Raw genomic sequence first — 25,146 nt, 5'->3', positions numbered from 1 at the left:
GAGAGAGAAAGAGAAAACACACTAATCATTTTTCCAATTTTTAATTAAGCTAAAAAACAATGTAAAAAAGAGAAAGATTTTGTGACCCTCAGTAGCCTAAGAGTTGTATGAAGTTAAACGGAGAGAAGTTTAATGTAAGTAAATAAACCAGTTCCAATACATGGATGGGAAGATGCTTGAATACATAAGCAACTTTTTAAATATATAGTTTTTTTTAATATTCACAAGATCAGTAGTACAACCAAAGGAAATGTGACTCTTTATCCACCCCACCATGATACCTCTGCAGAGTAGGAGATTTTAAAGAAATGTTACTGAAATCAGTCAAGTTGTGTATATTCTAAGAATGTAAAAAACAGAAACAATTATCCAGATAATCCAAGATTAAGAAAATAATACCCTCAAGATTGCTACAAGGGAAAATAGAATGAGTAGGGAAGAGTAGGAAGTTTAATAATGCAATACCAGCTACACCACTGAACTGCCCCAATTATTACCCATCTTTCCCTTAACTCTGACAATATACACAGACTCTGACCAGGGCATCTAACATAACAGTGTGGAAGAATGAACTGCTGCTACAAGGAACAACACAAAATGTTAATGTTGTAGTCTTTCTAACATGAAAAATACTTTTTGTTGTTTTGTAGGGCTTAATGTCTGATGAGTACTAATGCATGCATTGTTTATTTAAAAACTTCTCAATGTTCTAGCTCAAAAGTTGCTCTTCTTTACTTTCAGCTGAGTTTTCCAAGAACAGATTAGTTTCTGCTGCATTTCATTCATGGTACATTATAGTAAACTTGACTGTTTACCCACCATACCTCCTAACTGGCTAAGAGACTCTTCACCCCTGGCATAAAATTATTCTCCTCTCTTTATTCTACCATTAGCTCATTTTTCTCTCAAGTTGATAACTTCAATCCCAAATAATTTATATTCTAAAATAAACCCTACTTAAATTTAAAAAATATTAGTCAGCATAAAGTAAACATGATTAGAATTGAGTGAATGAATAGTGGTGCGTTGGAACAACTGATAGAAAAAATATTCTCAGGAAAGAGAAACAGAATGGATGAGGTGGAAGAACAGTATGAGCTGGTCTGGCTTTCTGATAGTTTGTCTTGGGGCCTCAGTCTACACAAAACACTGGTGCCTCTGTCACAGGGCTATGTTGTGACTCACTGTAGCTCATTAGGCTTGGGCTCCCGTGCCCATGGTGCCCAGCTGAAAGCTGAATGGTGATCAGCATGGAGTAAAGCTCAGCTCATTAATTTGTTAGGTTGGCCTTCGAAGAGCCCTTCAAGGAATCTGTGTATGGTTCCACTTGATCTAGAACGCCTCTAATTCTCACTCTGAGATATATCTGTGCAGAAAAATGGAAGAATTTTGTAAACAGTGTCTTCTAAGGAAGATATTTCTTAAGGAAAAATCTTTTGGCAGGATCTGAGACCCAACAAGGACTAACACTCTTATGATTAATCCTGAGGACAGAGTGGGCCACTTGCCATGTGACAAACACCAGATGAGATGCTGAAGACACAAAGAAAGGGAGGCACAATTTTCATCCTTACAGAGCTTTCCGCTCTCCTTGAATTTTTAACACTTAAAGGATAGGTTAGTTATTGGATAAGCCTAGAAAAGCAGAAGTAAGACAAAGGGAAGCATGACCATGTGTCTTCATTTGCCAAAAATGGCCCCAGTTTATGCCTCTTGTCCTGGTACACTTACCAATAGCATTTCTCTTCATTTTCAAAATTGTCCTGACTTGGGCCTTACAAATAAGCAACACTTAAAAACATTTAAAATGTGGGTTAAAGGAGAAGGACCAATAGCCCAGGCAAGAAAGTTATATGGCTCGAACCCAAGGCAGTGATTAAGGTATAGAGAAGAGCAAATAATTCCCATTTCCCCTGTTCTTCTAGACCCAGAATCTTACCTCCCGTGAGAGAATTTCTCCTCTCCCTTTGCTAGGAGTCTCTGTGAATCAGTAAATTGAAATCTGTCTGCTTTCTCCAAACCATGCTCTCCTGGATCTTAGCCTCCAGGGCAGAGTGACAGGAATTGGGGAGAGAGGGACACTTGAAGACCATTCACTCTAAGAGAGACTGACACTGGGCCTGCTATGGAGACCCCATCACAGCATGACCTCTACAACCTATGGGTCAGTTTCTGCCTCTTTCCTTTTATTCTATGAGTTTTCTCATAGACTTCCAATAAATCCCTTTCAGTTTACTTAGTCAGAGTTCAGGTTCTGCTGCTCATAGTCACAAAATCCACACTGATTCTATTGTGGATATGCTGCACTTCTATATAGAGGGAAGACCCAAGGGAAAGTGAGATGGTGGTGGACCACCCAGCACTCTCTTGTTCACTTTGTATCTTAACTATTGTTAAGAACTTCAGGCCATAATTACTATCACTTGAATACAGTCTTAAAATGCTATTTCAATTGCATTGCTTATTTTCCAATCATGGAATGTGGATATATATATATATATACATAGAAATGGCTTTGCTTGGTAGAAGGTTATGGTTGGCAAAGAATTTGAAGGTCCTACTTCTGCCACTGACAGCCCAAGAGCCCAGAATGTCTGTCTCCATGATCCTTAGGATGATCCCAGTGCTACCTAGGGGCTGCTAAAAACAAAAGCCTAAGATTTAATGTACAGTCAACCAAACCAAAACAGCCTTCAGAGATAGTCCTTTCCTTTGAGGTTACCTGTCAGTGAAAAGAATACTTGGGGTGACCAGAGGAAGCCTTTATTTAGACATTGTTCTCCTTTAAGCCATGTAAGGTGCAGAGTGATGGCTCTGCAGTTGTAACACAGTTAGGGGGTGCTGGCCAGTCACCTCACACCCACAGCACACTCCTACTTCAGGTAGGGGACAAAGGCAAACTAGGGAGGGCAAGACAATACATTGTGATTGGCTGGATTTTGGTGCAGCATACACTCTAACATCCTGAAATATGGTATGCAGGAGTCTCCACAGATGCTCCCTGCTGCAGTTCTTGAAAGGCAGGAACAAATTTAAACTGGATTTTGTAAAAACAAATGACGTCATTCCTGCATACTCTAAAAAGCTGCAGCCCCAATGGAACATTTTCACATTTCTTCCTTTGCTCTTTCTGTGTCTGACTGCAGGGCTTCAGGTCTTTAGGCTGCATGTTTAACTGGCTAAATCTTTCAAGGAATAACCTTTCATCACTTGCTTGTAAAAATAATAAAATCCAGGAAGAATATAGAGAGACAAGTAAAAGTTCATTTAAAATCACATTTTATCTCCCTGTGGCTGTTATCTGAAGAAAGACATGACAGTACATGGGAAGAATTCTAGTGCTTTGAAGGAAACAATAACAAAATGCTGTACTGGGGACTGTCATCATGGAAATTATGGCCCTGACTTATTTTGGGTGGCCTTTCTAGTACAGTGGTCAGAGTCAGTGCTTAGGAAGACAAGGATTTCCATTTTTCTGGGTTCACATTGTTAACTGCAAAAGTAATCAGAGATCTGGTATATTTAAGACAATCAACTAAAGGCTGTACTGAAATACTGTCCTAGCAGTGCTATTCTTCATTGTAGAATACTACTAAATATAAAATTAAAAGTTAGGTGGGTCAGAAAGGTTTTTTTCAACACATCAAAATTAGCTGACTTGTGACCATGACTTAAGAAGCTAGTCACTTAGAAATAGTAAACCTTCAACGTACCAAACCCTGATGAAAATCTTTTCATCAACATACTGTTGGCTTAATCACTGTCCTAAGTCAAAGAATAAATTCAGGAAGTTCTCTGTCTGCCACTGTCAGCCTGTGGGAGCAAGTGCAGGAACATGAGCATGCACAGAGACAGTCCACCAAGGCTCAGCACTCACCTGGTTTCCTCATTCCCAGGCAACCAGGCCCAACTGTGCACTTTCCACAAACTAGCCTCTGAGATAATTCTGCAAACTGCTTTTCTTTATTGAGCATGATCACTAAGATATTTTCCATTCAACTTTCCTCAATATTATCAGATGGCAAACAAAATGAAGGTGAATCTTATACAACAACTATATGAGATCACTTCCAGGCCAAGGTGTGGGCATATCTTTCACTCTCCATACTCTCAGTCATTAATTTAGGAAGCAATGGTAAAACGACAGTGGTCTTTCTCTCTGAAATGAAACCAGCTGAGTGGAGATTGAAGAGAAAAAAAGAAACACGTCCATATGTCTATCCTTACCCCAGACCCCTTGAACATGAGTTCTTAATTCTCACATCTTTGTAGCCTCTTTGACCTTCAAACTTTAGCAGTCATAGTGACAGCCCCACCTTGTTCATACTTTTAGAAATTAAAGGACTGCTACTCTGTAGAACTAAAGAAAATCATATGGCAGCAATCTAAAACAAATAGAGATAGATTTACTTGTCAGAAAAAGCAACAGAGTGCTTGATTAAATAAAGAAGAGGAAAGGGGAGAGGGAAGGGAGAAGAGGGGAAGAAGAAAGAGAAGAAGTAGAAGACAAGAGCACTACTTGACAATTCCTTAGTTCTACTTTCCCCGCTTTGAATTTCCTTCCTGACATACATATGCTGAAAGTTTTACATCAAATCGTCTGCGGCATTCCCTTTCAAAATATCTCTTAATAAGCACTTCAAGTTAGGACAGTTTGTTTAAAATTGGAAAAGTATTAGGAGATGTAAAGAAACTTAAATTTCATTGCCTTTTGATGATAATTTCTGTGTAATCTAAGGCAAATTGATATTATTTGAAGACTACAATAGAAATTCTACAGTTAACTATATTTGCTCCAAATTTGGTAGGAAGGAACATGATGACAGTAACACAACTGACTATATCTACTGCAGTTTAAGAGACAAACAAATAAGAGGTATTGAGCAAGGAATGCATGAGATGCAAGGACAAAAAAATCACCTGCAAAGCCCAGGTCAGATTGGGTTGCTCCTCCTTAGAATTATCTCTTTCGGAGAAAATCCAGTACACTTACAAAGGCTTAGATTTCCATCTGCATTCTATTCCTCCTTCCCATATGAACCAGCTTATCCTCCTCCTTGTCATTCACTTAATTCCAGCCAGACTGAGATCCCTGCAATTTATCAAATAGTCCAAGAGGTCCATCAGCCTCAGGGCCTTTGCATAAACTAATTCCTATACTGCAACAGTGTTCCTCTAGGTGGTCACACGTGAGCTCCTAGGTTTCCTTTATATCTCTACTCAAATGCAATCTTTTTAAAGTAGCATAATATATATATTTTAGTGCAATCTTTTTCCTCCACGAGAACATCCTGAAATTATGTAAAATAGCCACTGATATTAGTCAATAGTACTTGCAGCAGCCTTCTTTATTCTTCCAAAGAACATATAAATATCTGACATCCGATATATTTGTTGATTTGCTTATTGCCTGTGTTCACCCTTAGAAAGCAAATTCCTTTAGGGTACGAACTTGGTTTTGTTTTCTGTCCCATCCCCAGGATCTACAACAATGACCCACGCAAATAAAGGACCCAAATGACTTAACTTTACATTTTTTAATACTAAAATAATTCCATGTTTCTAAGATCTCTTCATTTTTATGCCTTCACAGAAAAATTGTATTTAACTTTGTTCCCAAATAGTAAGTCAGTCTTAATTAGACATATTTAACATTAAAGTACAAATCTACAGTGTTTTTCATATTTAAAATTATACACTGATGTGGGGGACATTTTTCAAATATAATCCTTTTTTATTATTACTCTTTATTATTTTACATACTTCCTTTCTTATTTCCTAAAAAGTAGTGCTCACTTTCAACAAACTGTCATCTGATCATTTACTTTATTGGTTTCAACCAGTGTTTCTCTTGGGTCCAGCACTAAAAGCTTCTACCTTCTTATTTTTTGTAATTGGTAGATAATAATTGTATATATTTATGGATTATAGTGTGATATATTAATAAATGTATACATTATGTAACGATCAAGTCAATGTATTCAGCATACCCATCACTTCAAACATTTATCATTTCTTTGTGGTTAGAACATTCAAAATTTCTCCCCTAGCTAGTTCAAGATATTCAACGCAATATTGTTAACCACAGTCCCCTTCTATGCAATATAACATCAGAAATTATTCCTTTTATCTAACTGTAACTCTGTGCCCACTGATTAATTTCTCCCTATCCCACCTTTCCTTTACCCCACACCCACCCACTCTCTGGTGGCCAACTGTGTGTGTGTGTGTGTGTGTGTGTGGGTGTGGGTGTGTGCGCGTGTGTGTTGCTGGGAGTTGAACTCAGGGCCTTGTGCATACCAGGCACCTGCTCTACCACTGAATTACACTCCCAGCTTAAAATTAGCTTCTTTATATTTCCTATATGAGTGAGATCAAGTGATATTTGTCTTCATGTTCTTAGATCATCTCACTTAATATATGTTCCACAAGTTCATTTTGCTGTTGCACTCTTTTATATGGCTAAATAGTATTCTATTGTGTATATATACCACATTTTCTTTATTCATTCATCTTTTGATGGGCACTTGGGTTATCTCCATCTCTTGGCTTTTGTGAATAGTACTGCAATTAACATGGCAATTCAGATTCCTTTTCAACATTCTGATTTCATTTTCTTTGGATATATACCCAGTAGTGAAATTCCATGATGATATAGTGGTTCTATTTTTTAGTTTTAGAAGAAATCCCATACCTTTTTTCCAGTAGGGCTGAAACTAATATTTTCCCCACTCCCACTCATATTTTTGTAGCCCCTGAAACTGCACTGGGCAATCTCAACTGATTTCTCTAACTTCTGTCTGCCGTGGTCGCACCCTCATCCTCTACACTGCCTTTTCTTTCCCTGATGAGAATTCAGCTCTTGGGAGCTGATCCAGCTCTAATCCTTGGACAAACACAGTGAACTCATGGAACTGAATTCCTATGAAGCCATTTAAACCCAGAAATTCCTGATTTCAATCAGTCAAAGATGTGTTGCAAAGCAAACTTCCGTTTCCTTCCTTAACATTACTAAACTGAGAAGGAGAAATTCATCCAAGCTTAAAGTTAATTTATTTTTCTCTATGTTTCTGCATATTTAATACTTTTTTATTCTTATACATAAAACTTTTTATAGATCTCAAAACTTTCAAAGAATTCAGGACATTATATTTCTCCATCTTCTGTAATTTAACTAACACTTGCTGATAAAACCTTGCCATTTTAATGTCTTTTTCTCTTTTTCCCTACTTCCACCTCCCACATGGGTCTGAGATCTGTATTTAAACACTGCTGCACAATAGAACTTTCTGCAATGATAGAGGTGTTCTTTATTGGCACTGTCCAACACAGAAACCACTAGCCACATATGGCTCTCGAGAATTTGAGATATAGCTCTTACAGTTGAGGAACTAAATTATTAGTTCTAGAGGTCATCTTTAATGAAGTAGATGCTCCCCTAACAAGCAGGGTAGGAGTGGCTGACCCCTGCCCAACTTTACCATCTACAGCGATACGGACATTCATAGCCATATCATTTTCTTTTCTTGGTCACACAATTTATTGCTCCCACTGTCTTTTGGTGAATTTCTTAGAAAAGCGTTTGATGTTGGGGCCGGAGATTTAGCTCAGTGGTTTCGCCGCCTGCTGCGCAAGCGCAAGGACCCGAGTTCAATCCCCAGTACCAAAAAAAAAGAAAAAAAAGAAAAGCATTTGATGCTATCATATTACTTGGCATCTGTAGTGAGAGGGTCCACCGTTATCAGTAATATGACAAAACTGAGACTTCATGTTAACTGAGGTTTACAGTCTTCTCCACTGACTCTGCTACAACGGTAGAACATGTTTAGTTTCATTTCTCTTGGCTGGACTGTAGAGGTACTTACAAGCCACAATTCCCAGAGGGTAAAACTGACAAGAGGAAGAAGTAATAACACAGAGATCTTGATAACCTGACTTCTAAAATATCATAAGTGTCTGATTATATAAAATGTAAATTCTCCATTTCTCATCAGTATTTATTATTACCTGTGATAATTTGACATTTCTTGAAAATTAACAGTGTTCTCAGCAATACTGTGGAGAAAATATAAAATGTCAAGCTTATCCAAATGAATTCACTCAATTTAAAACCTGATTAAAGTGCTGTATGGAATATTTTGATTCTTAAATTTTCTACCTTTATAATTACAGAAATCCCTTTATATCATGGGTTATAACAGCTTTATTTCTCCTTGTATTGTTGTGTTAGGTAGAATTCTTTTTGTATCACTGTAGACATCTAGTCTGCACAAAGTTGTTATAATGATCATACTCCAGTGAGAAGGATATTAGCACCCAGCTGAACAAAATCTATCCACACCACAGGGGGGAAAATATAGTTCTCACAGCTCCACAGTGCCTCCAGAGACACTTTGGGTGTGCATTTCCAACCCTTCATATTGCTAATTTTGAGATACTCTCTTAACATAACAAATTGAAAATACAACTATTTAAGCAACATGTATCTCTATCCCAGAAGAATCATAATACACCATAACATATTAAAGATTCTGAGAAGCCCACTAGCAAGTAAACTCAGTGTTTCTCCGTCTACTGGCCTTAAACACTGTATTTTCCACTTGATCTCTAAATAGCCTCTAAGTTAGTGCAACAGGACATACACTTTGAGAAATCCTATCTAGGCATTAAATTATTCCTAGGGATCAGCTTCCTGTTTCCAAATATTCCAGTATACAACAAATCTCAACATGTTCAACAGATTTTTAAAAATCCTATAAAGCTGCTAGAATGCCAAGTATTTCTAGGTTGGAGAGGCTTCCAAAAGGTTGATAAATGAATGAATGAGTGAATGATTTCATCCATATATTCCTAGAGTCTGCCCTGAGAATATTTCTAGTCATTTGCAGTTGGCTTAACAAGAGGGTATTTCAAACATATTTAGGATCACAAGTGCTCACAAAGCTACAGATTTACCATTAACTACACATACAATTAGCTATATGATTATTTCCTATATCACTAGGCTTTTATAGGTAGGCATTTCCCACTGAAAATGCTTAGGGAGTCAGTAACAAACAGCAGCTCCCTGGACAGGATAAGAAGACAGCAGTTTGCATTATTTACCTGGGCTTTAGCTTGATTTCCTTGAAACCAGAGGAATGATCTCTCTTACATGATTTAATCAAGAAAATCACCCAAATAAGGATCTTCTATGAAACTTTTGTGTGGGTAAAGTGAAAAGTACCTTTAAAAAATAAAAAAGGCATCATTGACATAGTTTTCCCTTGGGAGCAAGACTGCTTTGTTCCTTCTTCAGAATGCATAAGTGAAAGAATTTACAAGTTGTCCAGATTTTAGAATTTTATACTTCTGAGTTATGTTTTATCTACCTAATAACAACTATCTCCAAACCACTTAAATATGTGACTTGCAGAGATCACTTTTATCACCCTCACAAATTCTCCTCTAGTAAAGATCTCTATCTGTGCTTTTAATCTATACTTAAGAAGAAATTGAAACCAAGCTATGGCAGCAAGTTGTATGAGATAGTACAGTATAGAAGATAAATGTTGGAGTAGGTAAGTGGAAGTCTAAATCCCTGCTGTAAGGAGTATAAGTTTTAATCATGCATGCTGTCTGATGTCTCTGAATAACAGTTTCCCAATCTGTAAAATGGGTATTGCAGTTCCTGCAATAGAGAATAACTGAGAAATCAGAAGAGATAGTATATGCAAAACATTTAAAATGAGTCCTGAAGAACAATTAAAATGTGCTAGAAGTACTTTTCTCTGTATGTGGTTTTTGGAATGTAGTATTCAAGTACCAATTTCTTTAAACGATGTACCATATTGATCCTGTTCTTTATTAAACAAATGTTGGAGGCATGAGAACTGAGAAATAAGGGAAAGTCCATGCCACTGAGAGCCACAATCAAGTTGAGACCACGGTGACAAGCATCCATCAGGGCAACACCTTGTGAGATGAATCTCACCACAAGAACATTCTGAGAGTGGCTGGGGAGGAAAGAAATGAGTGCCAGATGCTGCCAGGTATGAAGACTTGTGTTTCCAAGGGAAGACAGTAAATCCTGGGAGATACGTTGGATGAATAAGAGTAGAAATGATCTCTCAATAGAAATCAAGAAATAAGATGCTCCGTGGGGCTGAGGAAGGCATATGAGTGGCCTGCAGGGAATGGAGAGAGGACAAGAAGAAAGGGAGTCAAGAGGATCTATATAAGAAGATGGAGAAGCTGAAGTTGGTCAGGCTGGAAGGAAAGTGGATGGAAGAGTAATTAAACTATTAAACATCTATATGGTTGGCATAGTACTAGGTGATTTAGGTATGATTTTTCATTGAATTGTGTGACAACACTATGAAATAAGTGGTAGCATCTCCACTTTGCAGTTGAGGGAGGCATGCCTCTCAGAAGTTAAGCAGTTTGTCCAAAGTTACATAGAAAGAAACTGAAGATGTTCAGGCTCCGTCCAAGTTTGTCAGGTCAGAGTGTGTCAACCTCTGTTTTAAGAAAGAAGAACCATCAGGGGACTTTAATCAAGGCTTTAATCAACTTCATAAAAAGTTTTTTGAACAGCAAATAAAGTGACAGAATTATAAGATGATGAATTGGAGGGGGAGGTAAGGCTGGAGCTTCAAAGATAAGATAGAGGTTATTTCAGCTTTGCAGGGAAAGAGAGAAAAGCCTCAGTTGAGGCAGCTCCCTGGGGTTAGGTAGAGAAGAATTTCCCTACAGAGACTCAAAAGGGCTTCGTTTTCAGTTGGATGTGAATTTACCTCCAAATAAAATCTCTATATTTTGACGAGAGGGAGAGAGAGAGATCAAAATCTTTATGTTAACTTGGAACAGGAGAACCAAGGAGGCAATATGTCAGCTACACCTGTGCTACTCCCCGGTGTGGTCCACAGACCTTCTGGTCTGTGGCTTCACCTGGAAATTTGTTGGAAATGTGTTATCCTCTGCTGTACTCTAGACAATCTAAAACATTCTGTTTTTTAACAAAAGCCCTGTGATTTGTGGATGATTATACTTACTTTAAAGTACAAGACGCACTAACCTAAGAGAGCTAAAACTAGCCAGGAAGAGAAAGGCATGAAAGGACCATCAGTTATCTTTAAAATGGGATCTACCCACAATATCTTCACCATTAATCTACAAGATTTCAAAAGCATTCTGGTTAGCAATGGTTTTGTTTTATATTACTTTTGCTATGTTAAGAGGTTTCTAGATGTAGTCACACATGCTGACCTGACTGAAGTATAAAAGGCAGATGCTCCTTCAAATATAGTATTTTATAGAATGACAAATCCAAGCTGTATTCAAATGATTAGGTAACATTTGAACTGCTCATTTGGAATATCAGCAGGTATGATGCTTACATAAGCTCTATGCCATTTTATATTGACCTTCAGGTGCTGGGGACACAGAAACTTGAAACAGTCGAGAGGGGGGAAATGGTGGACTTCAGAAAGGGCAAATCAACTAATAATCCTCCCCAACCCTTTCCTGAAATCCCTTCTGGACCACTGGCCCAGCTTACTCTACTTCTTATAAGCATCTAGTCTTATAAGCACTAGGACCTGTGTGTAAAGAATATCAAAATGATATAGTCCCATTGCCTTCTAATTTAATCCTCTACTTGTGGTGGTCATGTTGAAATATTTCCTCTTGGCTCAGTGAAGAAAAGGTTGTGTACATCTTAAAGATCAGACTGAGTCACAGGTGCTCAAGAAACCCTCTTTGGTCATTGTACCCACATGTGTGTGATCACTGTCCTGAACCACTTATGGTTCCCATCACTGTGTTCATCATCATAGTTTGCTAATAATGATTTTTGAGAATTTGCTATATCCCATCACTTTTCTAGGCTCTCGGACACAGAAGTAAACAGAGTCACTGCTCACATGGACCTAACACTCAATTGAGAAGAACAGATAATAAAAATACAACCAAAAATTAATGTCAAGTAGCGATGGGTGGCAATAAAAGAAGTATAACATGGAGAAATGAGAAAGAGCATTACAAAATCTGTGTTGGACAGCAATTACAGTCAGGTTTCTCCAGGTTGTTTATATTTGAGCTAAGGTCTGAGTAAAGTGATGAAGGTAGATTTGAAAGGTGAAGAGTTCCAGACAAAAGAAGCTGCAAAGACTAAGTCCTCTGGCATAAGCAAATTAGGGAAGGGGAAAGATGGTCAATATGGTGGTATCAGAATAAGGGAGAAGAGGAAATGGTCAACCAAGAGCCAGATCATGTAATGTCCCTAAAGTACTTTAAGATCATAGTAAGATTAAAACAATGAACAAAAAATCTTTCATTTACTGAGATAAGTATGACACTAATAAAATATATATATATATTATACATATATATTCAGTACTCAATCTAATCTTCACAATATTCCCATGATCCTTCAAGAAAACTAAAATTTAGGGAGATTAATTAGGGAGGTTACAGCTACTAAGTGACTGGGATTTGAACCCAGTATATCTAACACCAGATACTTCACTCATCTGTTACTATACACAGATCTTTCAAATCAAAATGTACATGCACTTTATTAGTGGAAATATTGTGAAGTTCAAGTAGAGTACATACAGCTTTCAATACTCAATTCAACAGAATGGTAGAATTTTATTTTCTGGTTTTTATCACAATTATTTTTTTTCCTTAAATTCTTTTATTTGTACATTTTAGGCATAAAATACATTTACATTTATCATTTGGTACTTGTACCTTTACGTGATGTATCTTGGCTCTTATTTTTCCCCATTCCCTATCCTCCCTTTACCCCCTCCACCCTTCCCTATTTACAAAGACTTTGTTTCCATTTTTTCCTTTACTCATAATTTTTCCTTTCCCTTCTTTTCTTTCCCCTACCCTTCCCACTTCCCCTACCCCTTTGGACCTTTTCTTCCTACTTCACATTATCAATTATTCACTTTAATCATTATTTACACTTTCAGTTTCTCACACCAGAGAAACTATTCAGTATTTACACGTGTGTCCTATTTATTTCACTTAAGAGTATGGCCTCAATATGCATCCATTTAGCTATAAATGTCTCTAGTTTCTCATTCTTTATGGCTGAGTAGTACTCCAGTTTTTATTAAAAAAAAAACAAAACACATCTTCTTTATCCAGTTTCCAGTTGATGGGCACTTGGGCTGTTTCCAAGCTTTAGCTATTATGAACTGTGCCACTATAAACATGGGTGCACATATATCGCTGTGGTATGATTCTTTTAATTCTTTGGCGAAGATACCCAGCAGGGGAATAGCTGGGTCAAATGGGACCTCCAGCCCTAATTCTTTGAGGTATATCCACACTGATTTCTACAGTGGTTCCCCCGAGTCTGCACTCCCACCAACAATGGAGAAGGGTTCCTTTCTCCCCATACCTCTGCCAACATTTGTTATTGGTTGATTTCTTGATAGCAGCCATTCTTTCTAGGGTGAGGTGGAATCTCAGTGTTTTATTTTTATTCTTATTTTTCATGCTCTTGACAAACCAAGAGCTTTGTTGCATGTTCAAAGACAATAATAATTTTGTGTAAATGTTTACATAAGGTACAAAAATAATCAAATGTTTATACCATCTAGCTAGTCCCTCATGAAGCCCCGAAGAAAATAAGCCATGATACACAGCTGAGAAGACTTCATTTTCAAAACTACTTAATGTTAGCTACAAAATTTGGAGATGTAGATGTTCAGAGTATTTGTTACTGTCTATTTCTTTCTAATTTACATCATCTCTGCTAATCCGTGCAACTGCCTTTCTAAATTTCTCTCAAAATACATACATCCAGTGAAGCCATAATCTTCATCCTTTCTCATTTTGTTCTCTTACACAAGAACACTTCCAACACTCTGCTCTTTAAAATCTGACTGTTCTTTTAATGTCTTGTCCTCCTCGCCAGAGCATTTAATGCACTGTCCTGGCTGTGTAATGGATTAACCTTCTCTATACATGTTCTGCTCCACCAACTGACTGTGGACAGCTTGACTTTTTTTTCTGTATTTCTGAGGATCCGACTCGGCCCAGGGCCTCCCTCACCACCACATATTATGAGACTTTCTGAGCACCAACATTTACTTTTGGCCTCCACCCATACTTGTTATCTCATGTTGACCAGCATATGCCTTTAAATCTTCCGGTTAGTTGACTGATTCCTAACTCAGGCAAAACTGATTTATCTAATGGTCACCTTCAGTGCAAGGTAGTATGATTTTCAAACTTGTTTGCAGGAGTTTCCCTGGAAAAGCCCAAGAGTTTGAGTGACCCGAGGCACACATCTTAATGACACAAAAAACTAATTGGTTTTAAAATAAAACATACTCAGGAGAAAAGTAAACTGGGCAGGTCTCCCTTCCTCCGAAGCCCTCTATCCTACAACCTAGTAAAATGTGGATCTAGTTCTATTTAAGAAAGCCCTTGCTTCATGAAACAGTAAGTTGTAGAATAAATGAAATGAGTTTGTTTTTCACTAGACCCATTGGACAACGTTAAACTAAGCATGCTCTTTCTATGAGCATTTCAATAAAAGTTCTGTTCAAGTATTGCTTTCTTTTTACAGCGAAAATCTGATTTTTCTTATACTGTTTTTCCCTGTAAATGGAACTGGTGTGAGAGATTATGTAAGTCAGGTACAGATTTTTAAAGTTGTCCTATTTGTTTTCAGGTAAACAAATGTTTAAAACACTCTATATGCTCCAACAATTTGTTGAAGTGCAGCAACTGAAAAAAATTGGGGTATATAAAGAAACTACATTGCCTAAAACTCTCCAGAAGTACTCAGAATGACAGGGCTTTTAACCAATAAAATGTGAGATTCAAGGAAAATATTGTCACTACTCAGCAAATAATAAGAAGCAGGTATAAGTATGACATCATTGCAAACCATTCTCATTGGTGGCTCCTCGGTATGCCTTTACTGTTCTATTTGTGGAAGCAGCAGCCTTATTCAAATTAACCTTTCACACAGAGGGGAGGAGGGAGGTGGTGAGTAATACGCTGCAGTCTTTTCCCTGAAGGTGATGTGCTCTCAGATTCGCTTTACATTGCCTTTGAGCAGGCAAAATAAAAATAAATTCAGCTGTGGCAGTGTTTCACAGGGATAATAGCTGCTGGAATTAGATCAGGTCAGTGGAAAGAAATGGAAAAGAATTTGTGGCAGAGTGAAAACAAATTCCTGAATTTTGCTCTCCACTTTTATTCTTTCCCCCTTATTATTTCTCCACATCGCATTCCTGGTGTCCGGCTGCAGAGGCTAAACTTGGTATCCTTCCAATCGGCCATTTGAGGGGGAAGTTTCTCTGAATACTAATATCTCTAGTCTGTGCTGTCAGGGGTCCAGCAGATGGGTCAGATTAATGGATGGTTTTCTGGGCATTGTAGAAATACTCAGGAGTGTGAGGCTGATGAGATAATTTAATCACATACTGTAGGCTGTGAGGAACTGTCATTCTGTATCCTGTTACTGTGTTACGTAAGCCAGGGCCCTCAGCTGCATGGGTGACCCACGGAGAGCCTACTCTGTCCAACACTGAGTACTTTGATCTAGCATACTAAGTGAGATCTCCCATGAAGGGGGCAGCCCTTCGACCACACGTGTCTCTTTTTTGGTTATAGAACTTTACCTAAATAAAATGTTCCAGGTCTTTGGTCTTATTTTGTTTTACCTCTTCTAACTTCTGTTTTACTGTCTCTTGCCATTTACAAAGATCATTCAGGATACAGACCATGTAAAATATTAAACCCTATTTTAGTGTATTTTCTTTATTCTTCTTTTCTTGTTTCCAGTATCTGTCATTTCCTTCCTTCTCTTTTTACCTCTTCCTTCCTACTTCAAAACTAATTGTTAGAGGCAAATATCTTTACAATGCAAGTGACAAAAGTCTACTGAAAGCTGACTATAAACCTATTATCTCTGCCTCAATATGAGATTAGGCAAACGTGGTCATATCTCAGATCAGAACCAAGTTCCTATGGACAAAGTTCCTATGAGCAAAGTTCCTAGCTGTTTTTGGTTCAAATTAAGCACGTCTTATTGCATGAATGCAAGGACACCTCCTTAAAGAAGTGTTGACCCCCTGAAAGCTTAGTCCTTCCCTAACTACTCCACTAGAGTGTTAATGACTATGTCACTGGAACAACATTGCGTTGCCGTCTCTTAATATCTGTTTCACTTCTCCACAATAAATCTAAATGCATCTAGGTGGAGCTGCCGTTGGGTTCTAAACAAAACTGTAAAGACTTGGAACACAGTAATTTGTAAGAGGATGGTTTACAGCACTACATTATCATTGCTATTTCTTAAATGGAATCAGTAATGCAAGAGAAGCTTGACCCAGAGGAGCGTTGAAAAGCTTTTTGGTCGGCTGAGAGCAGGTGTTTATAGGGAAGAAAGGCAGACAGGCAGGAAGGAAGAAGCACAGGCTCCAAGTCACTAGTGCCCCTGGCCTGGTGTTGTGGCCACCTTTCCAGCTTTCCGTCAAGAGTCACCACGAGCTCGCTCTTTCATAACTTCCAAATTCTAGGTAACCAGAGATAGATTTTGCACCCTCTCTGTATGTTACTGAAACCCACCAGTTTTAGGTTTCTTGACTTTCCTTTGTTGACTCCTTCTACCTTTCCCTGCCTTGCCCCAGCCCTTCCTTTGAAATCAGACTGTGTCCTGGCCCACCTTGGCAAGCCATCCTGCTGAAGGGAGCTGGAGGTTGTGATTTGACCTGGCACAGCACCCAGTTCCAACTCCTCATGCTTGACTGCTGCATTGTTCTTATGCTGAATGAAGTTTTGGAAAATGACTTTCAGATGTCAAGTTTCTCTTCTGGGGCTGTTTCACTCTCTTGCATTGCTTCTGTGCCCTTTGGAATCCCGCAAAACTCACCATCTTTCTTTGGCTAGGGATGAAAACGAAAAACTCCAAAATAGCATCCAAGATGACATGGGCTGATATAAACTCGAAATGCTTCAGGTTAAGACCACTAACAAATAATTTAATTATTGACCATCCACTCTCTTACCTTTTTAGTCTATTTGCTCCATATGCAGTAACTCTCAAATCAGTTATTTTAGTCAGTGCCCACAAATTACTGTGACCTTCTTTATCTGAACTCCGATCAGAAAGCTGCCTAGTTCTCCTTAGGTTTGTTGTGTTTCTTTTTTTTCTATCCCCCTCCCCTTGAAGCCAGAAAAGTAGCTGCTGAAAGCAGAACAGTTGCCATGGCAACCTCTTGGCAGCTTCCTCAGCAAGTAACAGTGTTGATTTCCCGGGCCTGGTGGGAGGGGGTGGAGCTTTAAGGAGGTAAAGGAAGGTTACTGTGCACTTAGTTAATATGCAAAACCACTTACACGGTGCTGGATGAGCAATGAATAAGTGCAAACAAAGCCATGCTTGATCAGCTAACATGGACTTTGCACACAAGTTGATCTGTCCAAGGATGCAGATGTTGGCTCAGAAAGAAATCTTGCAATTGGACAGTAAAGGACAGAAGAGGTCACTCTACAAAAGGTTAAACATTATTTTTGTAATGGTTGGTGAATATGGAAAAAATAAACCGAAGCAGGAAGTAATTGCCTTGTTCCTCTGCTTTGTTCAAAGAAAAACATAGCAATCTAAATTACAGGGATGGTGTTTTCCCTGAAAATCTAACATACTGAAGTTCAAGTTTGCATCAATTAAAGTCTATGTAAGATAAACCAATATGTTCAGATATAAGCAAGTATAGCATAATTTGGTTTGTGCTTGAACAAAACATACGGCTCAAGTAGCATCTTTCACCTCTGAGTTTTCAGACAAAGAAGCAGCTTAGTAATTTGGGACTGGGGTGGGGCATATAGTGTTGAATCACACTCTCTCTCTCTCTCTCTCTCTCTCCCTCCCTCCCCCTCCCCCCTCTCCCTCTCCCCTCCCCCTCTCCCCTCCCCCTCTCCCTCTCCCTCTCCCCCTTTCTCCCTCCTCCCTCTTCCACTTTGATGTAGTCTTGTTTGTTTCCTGGGACCTGGACAGGTTGGAAATCATCTCTCCCTAAGAGAGTGCGGGAAGACTCTAGCACACCACAGCACCGTCAGAGGTCACCTGCGTGAGCAAGGAGCAGACTGGCTGGGAGCTGAGGAGGCGGCAGCCCGCCCCTCATCTCAGGGCCTGCAGCTTTGCATGTTAAAGAAGAGGCAGGCTGGTGGAAAGCCTGCCACAGTGAGCAGAGGTCTGCCCAGCAGGTGTCACTAGGGATTTAAAGCTTGCCAGACCTTTGGGACTAGGGCTAGGAAACCGCCACAAAATGATTAATGAAGTTTCTTTAAAAATATGTTTGAGAGGCTATATGAGACATAATTTCAAGGCGTTCTCCTTCCAAAGGAAATTAAAATGATAGCTTCAACTTGGTTTAGATAATTTCTGGGCCATTCTCTTCAAGGCTCCATCTCCATTTCTATGTCCCCATTCCAAAAAACTACACAGGAATATCAAACCCACAAAAGGCACCCTGAACCCAAGAGTGGGAAAATACACTGGCAAAGCCAAAGCAAGTGCGGGGCTATTATTATGGTGAAGATTCTTGCTTATAAAATGAGTCTCCATACCCTAACACTCTAGATATTGATTTAGTAGGTAATCTTGGGATTAAGATCAGAGTTCACTTTAAAAAGGTAAATATCCCACAAGTCCCTGTATAAGTGAGGTCAGTTTGTATTTTATCAATGCTTAATATTTTAACATGCCTGTATGAAAATTTTATCTCACTTTAAAAATAACCTGCACTGAAGATATTATCTACCTTCTCATTTATATGCCTAAAAATATACCTAAAATAAATTTTTTCTAAGACTTTAGACTTAGGGAAAATTTGTCCTCCCCTGAATACTTTCTTACTGCTTTCCCTTCCCTTGTCTGCCTGGAAACTCAATGTTTAAAAAATTTCAGCATGAATTTCAGTAGCTTCCCTAGCTGAGATTTTCATATATACTTTCTCGATCTTCCATCACTCAAACAATGGCCTTCTACCTCATTTTAATTGTTTTATAGTTTTCACATATTTAAAAGTGGGCATGATGTACCCAAGTAGCAGGTGGAAAGAAAAAATGAAGAGGCGGCATAACCTTGTTGCCAACATTTAGTAACTTATGATGAATTTATTAAGCATGTGTATCCTCAACTATCCTTTGGAATATAGGAAAGGAACAGAGTAGTGGTTGGAAGACAGTGCACTAAGCCTGAACGTGCACAAGAGGCCTCCATGTGCTTAAGAAGATAACTTAAGCACTCAGCATCTAAAAAGGGCGGGCTCTACCAGGTAGAAGCAGAGAAGCTGGGAACAGAGGAGTGAGTATAAGAAAAAGGGTATCATCTTTAGGGGAGTGTTTAGAAAGAGATTCACAAGGCATCCAAAGCAGTTTTGTCTTACAATCTAAATGAAAGTTCTACCCAGTACCTGTAATCCTTTCCATTTCACATTTTTGAGGAAGTGAGCCTCAAGGTCATGATCATGTGGTGACCTGGCACTATGTAATAAAACCAGGACTGACTAGAACACAAGTCCCAGTCTCACATCTCTGCTAGTGATGGTAACTATAGCTGGGAAGGAAAAAAAAAAAAAGGAACATCACAAAAATAATCCTTTGTTTTTTGTTCTTTCTCTGGGGATGCCGCATCATGCAATACCACTAAAGATTCTCCCATAAATGAAAACCCTAGTCTGCAGTTATGCAATTGTAGCAGAATTTTATTAAGTCTTAATCGGTCATTATATTTATTTCTGTTTATGGGGGAAGAATAAATTACTTCAGTAGTATTGATGTCTACAAGCCCATTTTCTAACCACAACTCTAGCCATTTCTCTAATCATTTAACTGATGTTGTTTTAATGAGAGCTATTGTTATTATGCATTATTAATAAAAGACCACCATTACTATTAATATAACTTATGAAAGATTCTATAAAGAGCTTTGAGACTGCTGCTGCAATTAACAAGAAGCCAGATTCTCTATGGTGTGGAAAAAATCAGTTGGATGTGCCTTGACACAATTAATCTTATAAAATGTTATAAGTACATTTCATGTGCCCACAAGAAAAACCATGAGCCCTATGGATTGATGTATGAAGTTACTTGTCCTCCTTCACATAGTGAGAAATTTGATAAATTGAGAGGAAACTTGCATAAACTTTTGATCTTATGGCCATGACAGTGGGATTTATTAGCTCACGTTTAAGGGAGCTCAGTCTTATCCAAAAAGTCATGTTTATGGCAGGTGAAAACCAATAGATTCCCACTTTCAAATATGATATGAGAATTGACATAAAAAGAATATTGTCAAGATTCTATGACATATGCTAAATACTATGAAGTTTTTGGACCATATTGAAGAGATGAGAACACGGAAGTGAGGCATGTACTTCCTTCAGTGATATTCCCATTGAAAGGACCTCCCCTCACCTCCACAGTTGCCACAGCCCATAAGGCTTAGAGCTCTCTCTTCCTCTTCACTGGGAAGGGAAGAATCAGTTGCAAGTGGGGAACAGCCAGAAGGGGCAGGGCTCTGGCTTCCAACTCTACTACTACTTAAATGAAAGAGGACTGGACTAATGAAGTTCTACAAACATCATCACATTACTTTACATTTGTTCTTTGAGGTGGGGTCTTACTCTCCAGTACAACTTGGCTTCAGAGTCTATTTTAGAGATTTGCCAACTCCTGACTTTTCACTTTTTACTGCCATCTAGCTTCATTGTGGGATTGCAAGGTATAGGTGAGGAGGTGGACTTGAGGGGATAAAGGGTGAGTCTACCTACTAAAAAATCATAAGCACGGCTGAACATCTTCAGCAATGCCAGGAAACATAAAAGACCTCTGCAGGGGGATGGGATCTTGCTATGCTACCCAGGCTGGCCTCAAACTCCCAAAGCTCCTGCCTCAGCCTCCTGAATAGCTGGGATTACAGGTACATGCCAATGTGCCAGCTCTTACAGTACTTTTGTACATGCCTATGGATAATACTTCTGCCAAAAGTTTCAATCAAATAGAAATAATCATTTATGTTTTCCAGAAAAGCATAGGCTCTAGGTCTCCCAAAATCCAAACTGTAATTTCACATGGGTTATATCAGTATCATTAACCCCATATTACTTATTTTTTGTAGTGCTGGGGATCAAACCCAGGATCCGATACATGTTAAACAAGTGCTCTCCCACTGAGCTAAACCCCTAGCCTTTCCTCTTTATTTTTAACAGAATTGGAGACAAAGTCACAGGGGTTGGCAGTGCTGAGAGTCACAGAGCAAAACAATGAAAGAATGCAATCTCCAACCCAAATTCTCCTAACCTCCAGACTCATGCTCATCTAACCATTGACATACATACACTCCTTACAGAGTAAGAAAAACTCAAAACACCTGAGAAGGAGCTGCTACGTGGGAATGCGGTATGATTCTTTAGTTTATACCTTGTCTAGATGAATTGATTTTAGTTTTATTAATGCAAAAGTTCTTTGTTATTCCAGTGAACTTATCTGCATTTTTTAATTGTTTTGTTATTTTCCAAATTATAGCTCAGGGGGTAATAGCAATCGAGGTTTTCATGAAAGTTTTGGATTATACTAATACTTTCTTCCAACTAGTTTTCATAATCAAAAGAAAGCATCATATTTACATTAGAATATTTATGAAGTAACCACTGAAAATATGTAGTAGGTATTAATATAGTCTTGAGCTTTGGGAGGACATTTTCTAACTGTCTTAGATGATTGTCACAGAAAGGATTTTTCTGGGCAGGTTGCATTCTGCATTTCCTCTGGTTTCACTAATCAGGAAGGCTGGGAACCTGCATATTTGTTTGTGACACTGAAGAATTTTATGAATTTTAAGTCTTCTTAGCCACATTTTAAGTGATATTCTTGCTAAACCATTTCAATGTGTCATCCAAATCGAGACACATCTAAATTTTGCTGTGATAAATATAAAAAACAAAATAAAAGATCAGTGATAGGAAACAGAGAGATAGACTCTGTGGAGATGGTAAGGGAATCTGGGGATGGAACAAACAGGAAGTAAAAAGGATCAGCATATGATATGCATATGTACCAATTTCCCACAATGAGTGTAATTGTTATGTATCACAAATGTATACTAACAAAAAGGGAAAACAAAAAAATCTGTCAACATATTGAAAATCAAAATAGGAGTGCATATCACCACTCTTGTTTAATATAGTTCTGAAAACATTAGCCATGGCAATTAGACAAGAGAAAGAAATAAAAGGAATAAAGATAGGAAATGAAGAAGTCAAATTGTCATTATTTGCAGATGACATGATACTCTATATAGAAGACCCCAAGAACTCCACCAAAAGTCTTCTAGACTTAATAACCAAATTCAGTCAAGTAGGTGGATACAAGGTCAACACACAAAAATCAAGAGCTTTCCTCCTCACAAATGACAGACTCACTGAGAGAGAAATAGGGCAAATAATTCCTTTCACAATAGCATCCAAAAAAATGAAATACCTAGGAATCATCCTAACAAAAGAAATCAAAGACCTCTTCTCTGAAAACTATGGCACTCTGAAAAGAGAGATTGAAGATGATATCAGAAAATGGACAGACATCCCCTGTTCCTGGGTAGAAAGGATTAATATAGTGAAAATGGCCATACTTCCAAAACTGCTATATACATTTAGTGCAATTCCAATTGAGATCCCAGCAACATACTTCATGGACCTTGAGAAAACAATCCAAAAATTCATTTGAAACAAGAAGAGACCCAGAACAGCAAAAGCAATTCTAGGTAACAGAGACATGGCAGGGAGTATCACAATCCCCAACCTGAAACTCTACTACAAAGCTACTGTGATAAAAACAGCATGGTACTGGCAAAGAAACAGGCTTGAGGACCAGTGGAACAGATTAGAAGATGCAGAAACAACGCCAGACACACTCAGCCATCTCATCTTTGACAAAGGAGCCAAACACCCTCACTGGAGGAAAGATAGCCTCTTTAATAAATGGTACTGGAAAAAATTGGGTTTCAACTTGCCAAAGATTAAAACTAGACCTGTATCTCTCACCATGCACTAAACTAAAATCAAAATGGATTAAAGATCTAAATATTAAAATAGAAACTCTGAACCAGTTGGAACAGAGGTCAGATAGAACTCTTGAAGACATCAGTATAGGAAAAGATTTTATGAACAAAACCTCAGTTGCCCGTGAACTAGCACAAACAATCAACAAGTGGGATCTCTTCTTATTAAAAAGCTTCTGCACAGCAAGAGAAACCACCAGCAATGTAAAGAGACAACCCACAATGTGGGAAAAAATCTTCACCTGCTCTTCCTCAGACAAAGGTCTACTGTCTCAAATCTATAAAGAATTTAAAAAGATCAGACCTCCCAAATTTAAAGACCCAATCCAAAAATAGGCATCTGAAATGAACAGACATTTCTCAGACAAAGAAGTAGAAATAACAAATAAATACATGAAAAAATGTTCAACATCACTGGTCATTCGAGAGATGCAAATGAAAACAATGCTGAGATTCCACTTCAGTCCAGAAAGAATGGCTGCTATCATGAAATCAACCAACAACAAATGCTAGCAGGGCTGTGGGGAAAGAGGAACACTTCTCCACTGCTGGTGGGAGTGTAGACTAGTACAACCACTGTGGAAATCAGTATGGAGATACCTCAAAGAACTAGGACTGGAAGTCCCATTTGACCCCACTATTCCACTGCTGGGTATCTTTCCCAAAGAATTAAAAGAATCATACCACAGTGATATATGTGTGCCCATATTCATAGCAGCACAGTTTGTGATAGCTAAAACTTGGAAACAGCCCAAATACCCATCAACTAGAGACTGGATAAAGAAAAGGTGGGGTTTTTTTTAATAAAATGGAGTACTACTCAGCCATAAAAAAATGAGAAATTAGAGACATTTATAGCTATATGGATGCACATTGAGGCAATACTCTTAAGTGAAATAAATAGGCCCCGCCTCCATCCCAAGCTCCTAGGGCAGAGAAGGTGAGCAGCATGGGAGCCAGAAGCACCCCCTCCCGTGGAAATGAGAAGACACATAAACAAGTCTCAAAAACAGACTTCTGGATCACCTACAGCAACCCCAAAGGGAAACGAGATGGAAAAATCTGATACTCAACCACCTGGACTCTCTGAACTGGCAACAAAGGAGGATCTGGGGAAAATGAAATCAGAAATAATTACTCAGATAACAGCAAAGATTTTGCTCATAGTGCAAGACATGATTAATAAATCTAGAGAGGACACAGATAAAAAAATAGAGGATCTGAGGAACATGATGGAATCCCAACATAGGAAACAAATGGAATCCATAAAACAGATACAAACAGATTTACAAGAGATTAAAAATTCCATCAAAAGTCTGTGCAGCAGAATGAACCAGTGTGAGGCTAGAATTTCACATATAGAAGATAAGATTGCAATTAGTGACCAGGAAAAGAAAAATTGCTTTAAAATTGTAAGGGAACACAAGAAATCAATCCAGCAGCTGCTAGACGATGCAAAGAAGAATAACATAAGACTGATTGGAGTCAATGAAGAAAGAGGACAGAGTGCAGATGACATAAAAAAAACTGTTCACAGAAGTGATGGCAGAAAAATTCCCAAGGAGGGGAAAAGAACTTGACATACAGATAAGTGAGGCATATAGGACTCCAGCTAGCCTTAATCAAAAAAATCTAGACATAGGCATATAATAGTTAGGATTCCAGAAATCCAACAGAAGAACAAAATTCTACAAGCAGTGAGAGAAAAGAAACAAATCACATACAAAGGAAAGCCCATCAGAATCACAGCAGACTTCTCAATGCAAACCCTCAAGGCAAGAAGAGCTTGGAGTGATATATTTCAAGTCCTAAAGGAAAACAGCCTCCAACCCAGATTGATGTACCCTGCAAAACTATCTTTCAAAATTGATGGAGAAACAAGATACTTTCATGACAAAGAGCACCTCAGAAACTTCATGAATATCAAACTGGCACTCCAGAAAATTTTAGACAATACCCTAGGAAAAGACAATGAGGATCACAACCCCAGGAAACCCAGCAGAATGAATCCATTCAGTGTGACAAATTAAACACAAAGGGGAGAATCCAACAAAAAGAAAAAATCATGA

The 25,146-nt window shown here is 38.3% G+C and overlaps 1 protein-coding gene across 1 annotated transcript in view; it reads left to right on the top strand.

Moving 5' to 3' along the window:
* Positions 1-25,146, top strand: part of Klf12 (KLF transcription factor 12) — a 663,664-nt gene that overhangs the window by 711 nt on the left and 637,807 nt on the right. The gene's annotated exons all lie outside the window — the stretch shown is intronic.

The sequence above is a fragment of the Heterocephalus glaber genome, unplaced genomic scaffold, assembly GCF_053883595.1.
Source record: "Heterocephalus glaber isolate CG9 unplaced genomic scaffold, H.glaber_assembly_v1.0 deba00001577, whole genome shotgun sequence".
Classification (NCBI taxonomy): Eukaryota; Metazoa; Chordata; class Mammalia; order Rodentia; family Bathyergidae; genus Heterocephalus; species Heterocephalus glaber.
The sequence above is the reverse complement of the archived record's forward strand: the minus strand, read 5'-3'. Positions and strand labels throughout refer to the sequence as shown.